We start from the raw sequence: 12,964 nt of genomic DNA, 5'->3' as shown, positions 1-12,964 counted from the left end.
AGAAATAAGCCATCACCATCTGCCAAAACAAAGATTCTCAGAGAAATAAGCCTTCATCAACAGCCAAAACCAAGATTCTCAGAGAAATAAGCCATCATCATCACCCAAAACCAAGCATCTCAGAGAAATAAGCCATCACCATCAGCCAAAACTGAGATTCTCAGAGAAATAAGCCATCATCATCAGCCAAAACCGAGAATCCCAGAGAAATAAGCCATCACCGTCAGCCAAAACGGAGAATCTCAAAGAAATAAGCCATCAAAAAAAGACATCCCCTCATCATAATAAAAGACATTTGTATATGTATACACATTTATTCATTTCAAACCATAACAGAGACATCTAAGCTAGCAATGAAAACCTTATACTATAAAACACATTATCAATTCAAGCACATGTACATCCATTCTTACAGAAATGAAGAAGCTTGAAAAATTAATATGATTTGTGCTAAGATGCTGTAGTCTTTCCTTAAGAGCTTGTCAATTACAACAGACTTATATATGTCTGAAATCAATGAGGAAAATTAGAAAAGATCCATCAAAGAGACTGGTTTCACATATGCAAATCTTCATTTAGCGAACAATAAGTGTAAAAATACTACAGGAAAGGGTAAATTTGATATTCAAAACAGCTGACACTATTTTCATTGCTGATGTTGCATATTAAAGCAGCTATTTGGAGGATTTACTATCAAGCAATTCTAATCTAATGCCTGATATTGGAGAGTTTAATGTAGATTTTTTAACTGCCTAAAGATTAGAAGAAGAAGAAAAGAACCATTGTTTGTTATCCTGATCATGACTTTATATATATATATATATATATATACCCCGAGAGAACAATGCCCTGCTAGAGAATTTGAACTGAAATCAAAACATTTAAATGCCTTCCTCGTAGCTGAAGTTGTTGTTTTTTCTTTGATGCAAAGAATTGTCATAGCACGTATCAATACATGCCAGTATTCCAGATAAGACAACAAGTCATGTGTAGTATTGGTGTCCGTAACAAATTAGGATTCATTGTTTATTGTGAATAGTTAAAGGAATGTCTGGTTGAGTGTAAACAAAAACTTACAGATTTGAAGGTTCTGAAGACTTCTCAGTGGAATGGACTACAATGTACTCCCTCACCAGGATAAAGGACTCGAAGCTGTGTCTGCAAATACAGTATTACAACATTATATTGATGATCATTAAAGCATAATTGGTATTTACACATAGTAAACAAAACATAGGCGATCTGTCATTCATGTGTAACACAACGCACTCCACACATCAATTCATACACCATTCATTATTTACGGCTTTGCAAATATGTCATGCATTTAGAACCTTTGCACTTTGCATGGATGTATACCTAACATACCAAGGTCATATACATTGTACAATAAATTAAAGTGAAATGTTCATTGGAATCTTAATTAGCTCTCTATACTTGGTCATATAATGTAATTCTAATTTAGACCCCTAATGAACCAAAAGTCTTGATAGCTCATCAACTAACAGTTCATTACCTTAAAAACAGTTTTCATTATTCTTCGGTCTTTATGCTTCTTAAATCAAGGTCTCAAACATTTCATATATTCTCTTAATTTTCACATCAAACTTTAAAGACATTTTGCACCTTTATGCTAATAGACTGCTTCAAAATTTCTTACAAGTGAGAGAAAGTCATTTTTGATAATTAACTACAAAATCGGTGAGCTCTAGCACATTTTTGTTTTGTACGCCAATGATTTAAAAAAAACAGCCACATCCTCCCACGATTTCCTCAGCCAAACTACTAAAGAAGCAACTGTTCTAGTTCATGGAACAATATATCCCTTACATTGATGTACAGTACCAGGCAAAAAAAGATGGACAGCGATTTTATGTATCCCCAGCTACAAATACGAAATGAGTTCCAACACATGAGACGTCCCTTGGCTACACACATGTATCCAGCAAGACGTCAATACAACAGATCTTGGTGTCCCCAAAGCATTCACATGAGGCAGATTCCTTACAGACAAATAGGGGAAAGTTCCAGTACGACAATTGCCCAGGTTTCCAAGATTTTTCTTCAGAAGAATAATCATACATTTGTGCAATTTGTTTTGCTTTCAAATGTACCGTATGCATATATGACCTTTTATACTTTGTCAAAGAATTTGGTATTTAACAAAGTATGGATCGGGAATCATCATCTTAATATTACAAAATCTTGATTGGGAGATGCTGAGTCACATTATTTTTTCCAATCTGAATGAATTTTGTAACATTATATTTAATGAAGCTATTATGTACTTTAATGAATTTTGTAACATTATATTTAATGAAGCTATTATGTACTATAAATGTAATTGACATTAGGCATTATTTTCTTAAATGATTTAAAAAAAATTATCATTCAAGCAAAGGCCAAGCCTTTAAGTACAAGGTTAACATGCTATGAGCAAGTCTGTATTGTATTATTAATTAAATAGCATCTATAGCCATGTCATTAGAAAATTAGCATTTTATTCCACAACTGCCACCACAGAAAACTCTATAAACACTATTTACATACATGTTCTTAAATATTAAATTGCACTTCCACACAACTGACAGACATGTGACAGACGTACAGAATATACTGATGCACAAGTGTGCAATATGATGTTTTATCACAGTGACAAACTATTTCCTCATTACATTATCTCACACCTTAAATAAACATTATATACTTACAACTTCAGTATATTTAATCATCTTTCTAAATAATTTATTTTTGCGACTTTAATAGTAGCTAATGTTTTATAGATAATGATGATTAAATTGCGACAAAAGCTAGTACTTAAAGTGAATATTCGGGCAAGGATGGCTAAAGTCGGTAAAAATGGTGTGAATGTATCCAATATAATTTTTTATGAAATGGAAAAATAAAATCTCTCGTCAAAATCTGTCTGCGTACGAAGAAATTAATTTAAAGTATGGAAATTCTAAACTGTCCTCTCGGCTCACTATGTCCGTGGTTACATTTCCACGCAGCCTCGCTTTCAATGCTTTCAACTTTTCTTTACTTCAATGGTCAGAACTGGGAAATGTAAGCAGAACTTGACCGTCGTATCAATATGTGAGAACTTTTGGAAGGCCAATGAACGCATTTAGACTGGTTTTCTTTGCCCGACTATTCACTTTAAAACTGCAGATGTAATGGTAGCAGCTTTACTGAAATATCTTATTAGCACATACATTCAACAGTATAAGTTAAATATGCAGGCACATGTACACCTGTTTGTCTCTGACAACTGTAGACGATCTATATTAAATCAACCACATGTAATCATTTTATCAGTGAGATAGGTATATACATGATTATCAGGAAATCTGCTAAGACTGATATACATTATCATTGATCGAGTGTCTTTGTCTTAACATCTATATCTTCCGCAAACAATGCAAATTTCCTGGCCAACATATACTCTAATGCTTGCTGCTCAGGCTCATATGTGAACTTATTTTTTTTTTTTTTTCCAAATTTTTTTGCAGAGAGAATGATTTATACCGATCTTCACATCTTCAATACTTTACACCATAAACTATCTATAGATCTCTATATGATATATTTGATCAACCCGAGATGAGGATTGACCGATTGGCAATACAAGTTATTGAAAAGAAGTCAAATGTGTGAATTGCTTCTGAATGGACAAGACCTGTAAATAATGCTTGCATACAAAAACACACATGATCCAATTTTATAATAGTACAGTGTTAATTAGCATGTGTCTTAATCTATTCCACTATTCTGAAGGAATAGTATTTAAGGCAGTCTCATTGAAAAGGGCTTGGAAGCGATGGTGGAAGGAGAAAGGGAGGAGCATGCAGTTATAATTACAATGACTTGCATTTACTATTAATTTTACCTCGTGAAATATTCCAATGGACTGTATTCACTGTACACACATGTGCATTTTTTAATGTACATGTATAATATACCTGTCCCAGCTTTAGAAATGTCCAACTGTCTTTTTAAGGAGTGAATGATTTACCAAGTGCAAAAGGGCCATACATACACAATGGAGATGAAATTAAAACTTAACAAACATTTACTTAGCTACAACTGAAGTACAAAATTATGAATACTGTCCATTTCACATGCATATATGTGTCCCCTTAATTAACAGAACGTATTCTGCAAACACATCCTCCCATTTGACTTAGTACCATTGCCAGCATATTATAATATGTATAAGTACATACTTGCAAACTTTTTGAAATTCCCATGGGGGTAATTTCACATGTTTAAACTTTTAACCACAAGAAAGTCTATTTAGTAACCCCCTATGAAGAAATTAAAGGTTGAATTTTGCATATTTTCACCTGTTCTTTCTAATGGTATAGTCAGATTTTTTACATTTTGAATATATATTAAAAAATTTGGACTTGTTAAAATGGCCTAAAATAAAGGTTAAAAATCGTGAGTCTCCTTCCAAAATAGGGAGGGTTGGCATGCATGTAAGTACATATATATATATACTCAAATTAAACCATATTTTAAGGTACAAATATGTCAAACTTATCATACTTTCCCATGCCCATGGCATATCTCTTGTTTGCACTTGAGGAAGAAAAAAGAAAGTTTTCATAATTATACTGATTCACTACATTTCAAAAACCTACCACTTAAGTCCTGTTTACAAATCCAAACTTTTGTCCAAAAGGCATATATATGTACACAGCTTGCTTAGATGAGACAGACTTGGTGAAATGTACACCAAAACTAAGATAGTTAAATTTGACACGGCTGGCCTCCACACCACAGACATATACCTGTAGGCAGTTAATACTGATTGTCCGTACCTGGCCTAGATTGATGAGGCAGGTAACTCAGACAGCTGTCAATCAACCTTGGTTCATTGAGTGATGACCAATTGTATACCTTCTGTAAGTAACGGCATGTAGAACTGCTGCCAGATAGCCGACGTCACAGCAAAAAGTTACATGTGAGAATCATCACATCTCTAACAGTCACTAGAGGGCATATATAATGCGGGAAATTATTGTGTCTGTAACAATAGCTTGAGGCTTTCATGGATGGCTGCACAATGAGTGAAAAGACCTCTACAGCAGACTTTTCTGGTAATAAGGATTCGGCTTTCTCAGCGCTTTTTGGAACACCATTAAAAATACAGGGAGAAAATAGAAAGAAAGACTTTGGCACACTGTCTAATAATTAAACTGTCCAGCAAGATGGTAGGTCAAGGAGTCGGCCTGTTGAACACACAAATAGATATTTTATAACTGTCTATGTGACAAAGCCATCATCAATATGTCTGATTGGGAAATTATCACATTGTCACCATGCATGACAGGGAACTGTGAACATCTACAGACATGTGTGTCATAGCGTTAATAAGGGATGTCATATAGATCACAAACTTACACTCATTTACAACAGATGACGTACCAAGATAACCTTTTTCGTCATGAAGGCTGCACTCCTGATAATAGAATTCAAACTGACAATTAAGTTCCATGATGTTATAGTCTAATTACTGATATCAAGAACGCCCTCTTTGCAAATGAAGACTGCTGGTGAATTGCAACATAAATTAAGCAAACACAATTTATGTAATAGCATCCTGTATCGTGATAATATGAAAATGTCAAACTGATATGCGAGAGCAGATTGGGATTAATGTATCAATCTTGTGACACTCACAGTATCACATAATTTACTGGATAGGATACTCTATTTGTTCAATCAGATTTATCCTATAATAAATTACACCAAATAGTCATTCTTCTTTAACACCAAATATATAGTCATTCTTCTTTAATCTATGAAACCATCTATTATAGATCCGCTCATCGTTAATTCATATCAATTGAATTTACATTATTGTTGTAAAATAAACCCTATATAAAACTGATTCAAAGAAATGGCCCATCTAAATGATTTGCAAGTCAGCAGATTTTTAATTCTGATGTCTCATGTAAGGACATAGCTCCGGTAAGAATACTGATATATTCTACATCAATACTGAAGCCCGATACATTTAACTCCAGCAATCCATTTTTACCGGTATACAAATCCTACTTTCATCAAATATTTACAGATAGAGCTACATTATAACACCCCCATCGGTTTGCATGCAAGCTAAATCCAATACACACTTAGATCTAAAGCACCTCAGTCTACCTGAAGTTGACCTCTGTGAGAAAATATAAACTGGTAGATATTTATAACAGAGACGTATTGTCATTTAGAAAGCATTGTAATATATATCATTCATACCTATCTATGTATACCATGAACAAGACGTTTGCCAATCCTCTTATTACCTTGTACATATTGATATATACCTAGGTATATATATATGTATCTATTCTAGTAAGTTTTTATAGCTATAAATTTAAGATTATTAGTCATACTTTTTCAGCTTTGAATTAAACATCAATTGTATGAAAGTCAATGCTGGCAAAACTGCAATCAACTCGTCATGGATCATGCAATTCAGAAAGTAGATGAATTAAGCGAAAAATATGAGATATTTTTTTCAATTTATCAACTTCTGTAGGTATTACCAAGTAAATTTGTATATTTTTTTTGTGATTAACTTAAAACTTTGAATTTTTAACCACCCTGGCCATGGGCACTTATTGGATATAATACGGTATATTCATTTAATGTACTACTACCAATAAAACATGTTTAGATTATCTGGGTGCTCATTACTATTAAAGTGGTAATGGTTATATGCCATTCTATTCTTTACAAAACTTGGCATATGCACAATCAAAGACATTCTTGTACAAAACTTTTAAAGACATACTAAGCCACACCTAAGTCTGTCAAAAACAGATATATGGTTAATGTATAATTTACTAGATGCTGTATTCATGAATAACAGCACAATTAATGAAATGCAATGTTAGCATTATAAAGCTGTGAAAGTAAATTAATAACAATGATGTACACATTAACATATTCAAGAGAATGATGGATAGATTAGAATCTTTTCATTTAAGGTAACAAGAGGTCCTTAACAATTTCATAGCTGCCTTTAATTTACTCTTATAATTACAACATGGTACACAGAATTTCAGACAAGGGGACACAACTTTCAACCCAAAGAGGGGTTGGCTACATGGAAATTGTGCACGTGCTAGCTAAATTCTCAACACAAACTAGACATTTAAAATCAAAATCATCCAATTCACAACCCAGTAGATTTTAAAAGAAATCTTTCGTTTTTTTTTAAATTAAGTTCAGAACATCTACCTTATAAAATAACTGAATTCCCAATAGTTGCTTGGTAATGAATATTCAATTCCTTTTACAGTAAGGTTACAATTTCAGCAACATGCATCGATCATCAAAGATTTAGAATTATTTGATATTCTGTTAAAATCTTCACATGCATATTTATGTTGACAAATCTATGTCTTCATTTTTAAGCAATACTAGCTGTGTATCTACCTGGGTCTCCTAAATACCAGATCAAGATTTACAATACACCATAGGAAATGTTTTAACCCTTGATTCCCTCATATAGGTGTGAGGTGTAGGCGTAATCCAAAAGGAATGGACTTGTACAGCGATGTAATAAAACGTTAACAGGATCTACCTGGTAGATAGTTTTTATTGTAGAGCCCGGATTAGGCTTATAAATATGTTCAGCTGATGTTTGTATACCTATAAAAGTACAATCTATTGTTAACAATAATATTGGGTCAAAAAGTAAGGGATCTCAAAAGGTCAAAATATATCTGATGAAATGCAATAAAAAAATCAATGAATTTGTTAGAATTCAATATGACAAAATCATATGCAAAAAAAGAGCCTTGAATATAGCTATATATAGATGCTGATTTGAATTTGTTCATTGCTGTAGCTCTTTGCAATGAAGAAACAAGAGGCCCAAAGGGCCTTAACGGTCACCTGACTACCTTGACAATAGTAAAATTAATTATATATGGTGTCACTTTGTCAGGATCATGTCAGGATCATTTTCAATTTCTTTCAACAAATTTTATTTCAAACAAGAGGCCCAAGGGCCTTTAAATATAGGAAATTAATTAGACATAGTGTCATGGTAGTCATCTTCGATTTGGGATCAACCAGAGATGTAACAATACTTTGTCTGGACCATGTCAGGATCATTTCATGCAAGTTTCAGCCAAATCCCTTCGGAACTTGAGAATAAGTTCAAAAAGTGTTTTCAAGATGGCGGCTGTGACGGCCATCTTGGATTTCGGATTGACCCGAAAAATAACAACACTTTGTCTGGACCATGTCAGGATCATTTCATGCAAGTTTCAGCGAAATTGCACCGGTAGAACTTGAGAAGAAGTTCAAAATGTGTTTTCAAGATGGCGCCTGTGGCTGCCATCTTGGATTTCAGATCGACCCGAAAAATAACAACACTTTGTCGGGACCATGTCAGGATCATTTCATGCAAGTTTCAGCCAAATCGCACTGGTAGAACTTGAGAAGTTCAAAATGTGTTTTCAAGATGGCGCCTGTGGCGGCCATCTTGGATTTCGGATCGACCCGAAAAATAACAACACTTTGTCGGGACCATGTCAGGATCATTTCATGCAAGTTTCAGCCAAATCGCACCGGTAGAACTTGAGAAGAAGTTTAAAATGTGTTTTCAAGATGGCGGCTGTGGCGGCCATCTTGGATTTCGGATCGACCCGAAAAATAACAACACTTTGTCGGGACCATGTCAGGATCATTTCATGCAAGTTTCAGCCAAATCGCACAGGTAGAACTTGAGAAGAAGTTCAAAATGTGTTTTCAAGATGGCGCCTGTGGCGGCCATCTTGGATTTCGGATCGACCCGAAAAATAACAACACTTTGTCGGGACCATGTCAGGATCATTTCATGCAAGTTTCAGCCAAATCGCACCGGTAGAACTTGAGAAGAAGTTTAAAATGTGTTTTCAAGATGGCGGCTGTGGCGGCCATCTTGGATTTCGGATCAACCCGAAAGATAACAATACTTTGTCGGGACCATGTCAGGATCATTTCATGCAAGTTTCAGCCAAATCGCACCGGTAGAACTTGAGAAGAAGTTCAAAATGTGTTTTCAAGATGGCGCCTGTGGCGGCCATCTTGGATTTCGGATCGACCCGAAAAATAACAACACTTTGTCGGGACCATGTCAGGATCATTTCATGCAAGTTTCAGCCAAATCGCACCGGTAGAACTTGAGAAGAAGTTCAAAATGTGTTTTCAAGATGGCGGCTGTGGCGGCCATCTTGGATTTCGGATCGACCCGAAAAATAACAACACTTTGTCGGGACCATCTCAGGATCATTTCAGGTAAGTTTCAGCTCAATCCCACTGGTCAAACTTGAGAAGAAGTTCAAAATGTGAAAAGTTAACGCACGGCGCACGGCGCACGGCGGACGACCCTTCGGGTCAGATGACCTAAAAATAGGATATATGTGTATTACTGTATTCAGACCGGCATGATCAGTTGTCTCTAGAATACACAGCTCTATGTTGTATATTAAACCAAATGAGAGAAGAATGCTCCATTATAGCTGAGCAACAGAGACCATATTTGGTAAGAAATGAAGTTAAGCCGATCTGCTCCATTTATACATTAACTACAACATAAAACAGAACTGCAAAGTTTCTTGAACTGCGGTGCAACAATGTACATTCACTATATTGTGTGAAATGTGTTTTGATAATATAATAATTAGGTGTCCTCATGATCAACTAATTTAAAAGATCTGGTGTTATAGGGGCCATGATAACTGTTCATCTCCAAAATATTGGAGTAATTACTAATATTTACACAATGACTGTAATACACAGTGATTTTTTTGGGTGCATTTGAGGCCGAAATTCTGCCGAAATTCAGCCCCTTTCTCTACAGAAATATAGCTGTATTTTCCCATTTTCATGAAAATATTTTCCCAAATAAAGAAAAACCCAAGCTAAATATATGCATTTCATAGAAAGAAAAACGTATTAAATATTTCCCCAATTTAAAAGGCACAGGCCCCTGAAATGAACATTTTAAAAAAAAATCACTCACACTGGTACATGTGTTGCGGTCAACTAGTGAAAGATTTCCACCACTAAGACATGTCTTTGATTAAGTGACAGCTATAGATCTTAATCAAAGCTATCACCTAATCAATCTTGATACCCCAATGGCTTTGAACACTTTCTCATAAATGCTATAAAGCTGTATTGTCCTGTCCTTTATTATACCCTATCAGTGACTTGTTAGTAGTAGCTAGAGGGGCTACATCATCATGTCATCCTTATAACCTGTCAGTGAGAAATAAACAGTTACATATACTTTTGTCAATGGGGCAGTCATGATCAGGCAAGGGAGATGATTTAAGACATCTATCATATTGGACCCATTAAGCATCCATATCCCTATAAGTACCCCACCCCCTTTTGCGACCTCAGTTTTAATTGCCCGAGCATATAAATATGAGATCAAAACTATTTAAACTGTATTGGTTTGCAGTAATTTCTTCTTATCATTTTTTTTAAACATCCTGGGCGCTTATTGGGTCGAATACGGTATATCATATCTGACAACAGCCAAAGGGGCTGTTTAGGCCTGAACTAGAGCATATCTCTATCGACAGTTTTTATACACTATGCAAGAATTGAAAGATAAAATATATTTCTCATTAATATGTGCTAGTTTTATATATATGGTATTCTACCAATAAAGAAAAAAATCTTGGCATGCATGCACAAATATTTAATTGGTAGTTTTGATCATAGAAAACTTTCAAATTAATGTTGAGCAAATGTTTAATTCTTTTGTAAATACTAATTCTGATGATTATTTTAACCACAAGCACCAATTCTTTAAAACTTGTAAGACTATACTCTATTGGTTCATTTCTAACTGACTATATATTCTGCTTAAATATTAATACAAAACCTATAAATTCAAATATATATTAATCTTACTATTTTGAACAATCAATTTATTTTAGTTTGAAATTTAAGGCTTATACCTAAATGCATGTATATATCAACAAGCTGTATGTTTTACAAAAAAATAGGCCTATAGCACATGTATATACCAGATAGTTTTACAACATCAAGTATGTAAAACATGTGCTTTTGTTGATCAATTATATTTTCAGATGCTACCTCATCTAAATATGATACAATGGGTTACTACATCTAAAGTTACAATAAAGTGGTAATTACTTGATGTTTGATTATTCTCTTGTAGATCTACACGCAATATAGGTGAATCTGTATAATAGGCCTACTTCACAATCTGATATTGGACACCCTGTATTGTTTAGATATAAACACATCGGAAGCTTCTACACACACAAGAATGCCTTCTCGTCTATCACACATAATGTATGTTACCATTATGTGCTATAAATAGATCACAAGTTATGTACAGAGTAGTAGGTGTGTGTATAAGAAAATATATCCTCGCATTAAACTGTCAAGAAGCCGGAAGCTTGTCAGATGCACACATGTGCCCATATATAAACAATTGCAACACATTTACTGTAAAATGGCGATACATATCAATAAATTCAAATAATAAGTAGCATAAAGAATTTAGTCTAGCGGCTTGGTCGGTTTGGGCCTACTACTCGCCGGGGTATTATATTGATACCGAACACGGTGTATCTAAATTTGGCTCTGGACCGAGCGCCGAAGAACTCCGGCTCGCATATTTTAACGACACCTTCACTCTCTGAAACTATACATGATAAAGCTCTGACAAATACAATAACCTCTGTAAATGGGGCCTTGTATGTTAGCATGCCAAGCACTTAGTGTTGCACAAATTATAATTATCTTTCAGTAAACATGCATATTTTTTCCAGCGACGACAGCCATTTTGGATTCCATGTACTCACTTGCATACACCGAAGATATGTGTTTAAAGAACAATGCAATGCCTCAGCTCTGAAAGATTAAAAACATCGACAGAAAAGCACCAATTGGGCCTGACCTGCACATATACGAATGCAATAAGTGACACAACACAATACTTACACGATATCACAGACCGTGTTTTCCCTTCCTCGGTATTCCACGTGATGTAAAAACGAATCTGATTGGCTAATGGATTTTTCCATCGTCGTCGCCTAAGAGATTTTGACGTCATTCTTCGTCTACCCGCTTGAGTCATAGGCCAACGTTATCGCTGTGATTGAGTATACTGGACAACTTCTTGATCAGAAATTTATTAATGAAATAGAAGCCCACTACTTTATATATATACATATATCAATGAACTGATCTAGAACTGTCAGAATCAAAGCATATTTATCTTTAAGCTCAATCATCTATATATGTAGTTTTATGTAGTCTTAGTTTCAACATATTTTATTGTCAAAACAAAAGACAAAGGGATGGGGCAAAAGTTATTACAACTTATCATACATGTAGTTTTGCTTTAAATCCTTAAAACGTAAGTTCCAAATAATATATACCAGTAAATCCACTTACTGACTAGACCTACAGAAATGTAATAAATCAAACAATTTCACATTTTAAACAGATTTATTCTATGGAACGTTAATTACTCAATGGCAATTAAAAAACTATAATTATTTCCCAATTTTATTGTGATTCTTTATAATGTCAGAGGTTTATTTCGAAATATGCCATAAGCCTACACTACATTTAGATATACCCTATCAAGGTCGACGTATCCTGACAAACGACTGATTTTTGTCTATGACGTTACACTTCTTAGTAGACCTACATACTAAATATTATTTCATTTTAGAATGTCTACATTTACAATTAAATTCATTGAATTTATCAAGTATGAACAGTTGATTATATTTAATTAAGATATATACATGTAGATAGGTATGCACGTGTTCAGGATGACTCTAATGTGAAATCGACAGGTGCGCAATTAGATCATTTGCACGATGTACATTGTACATTATTACGTCATAAACGTAATACGTCACGTTTAAATCTGTTTGTCCGCGACGGCAGCATATTGGTA

At 34.4% G+C, this 12,964-nt stretch overlaps 1 protein-coding gene across 6 annotated transcripts in view; it reads right to left on the bottom strand.

Moving 5' to 3' along the window:
* The window catches only part of LOC138336806 (plasma membrane calcium-transporting ATPase 2-like), a 135,770-nt gene extending 123,646 nt beyond the window's left edge, over nt 1-12,124 (bottom strand). For 3 of the 6 annotated variants that reach the window (XM_069286393.1, XM_069286387.1, XM_069286394.1), the window contains exons 1-2: nt 11,995-12,124; nt 1,078-1,158 (exon numbers count right to left, since the gene is read on the bottom strand). The gene's annotated coding sequence lies outside the window, so the exon portion shown is untranslated. Of the gene's footprint in view, nt 1-1,077; nt 1,159-11,855; nt 11,957-11,994 lie in introns of those variants that run through there. The other 3 variants (XM_069286397.1, XM_069286396.1, XM_069286388.1) reach the window with 3 other exon arrangements.
* Nucleotides 12,125-12,964: the final 840 nt, after the last annotated feature.

The sequence above is a fragment of the Argopecten irradians genome, chromosome 12, assembly GCF_041381155.1.
Source record: "Argopecten irradians isolate NY chromosome 12, Ai_NY, whole genome shotgun sequence".
Classification (NCBI taxonomy): Eukaryota; Metazoa; Mollusca; class Bivalvia; order Pectinida; family Pectinidae; genus Argopecten; species Argopecten irradians.
This window is presented reverse-complemented; position numbering and strand designations above follow the sequence as displayed.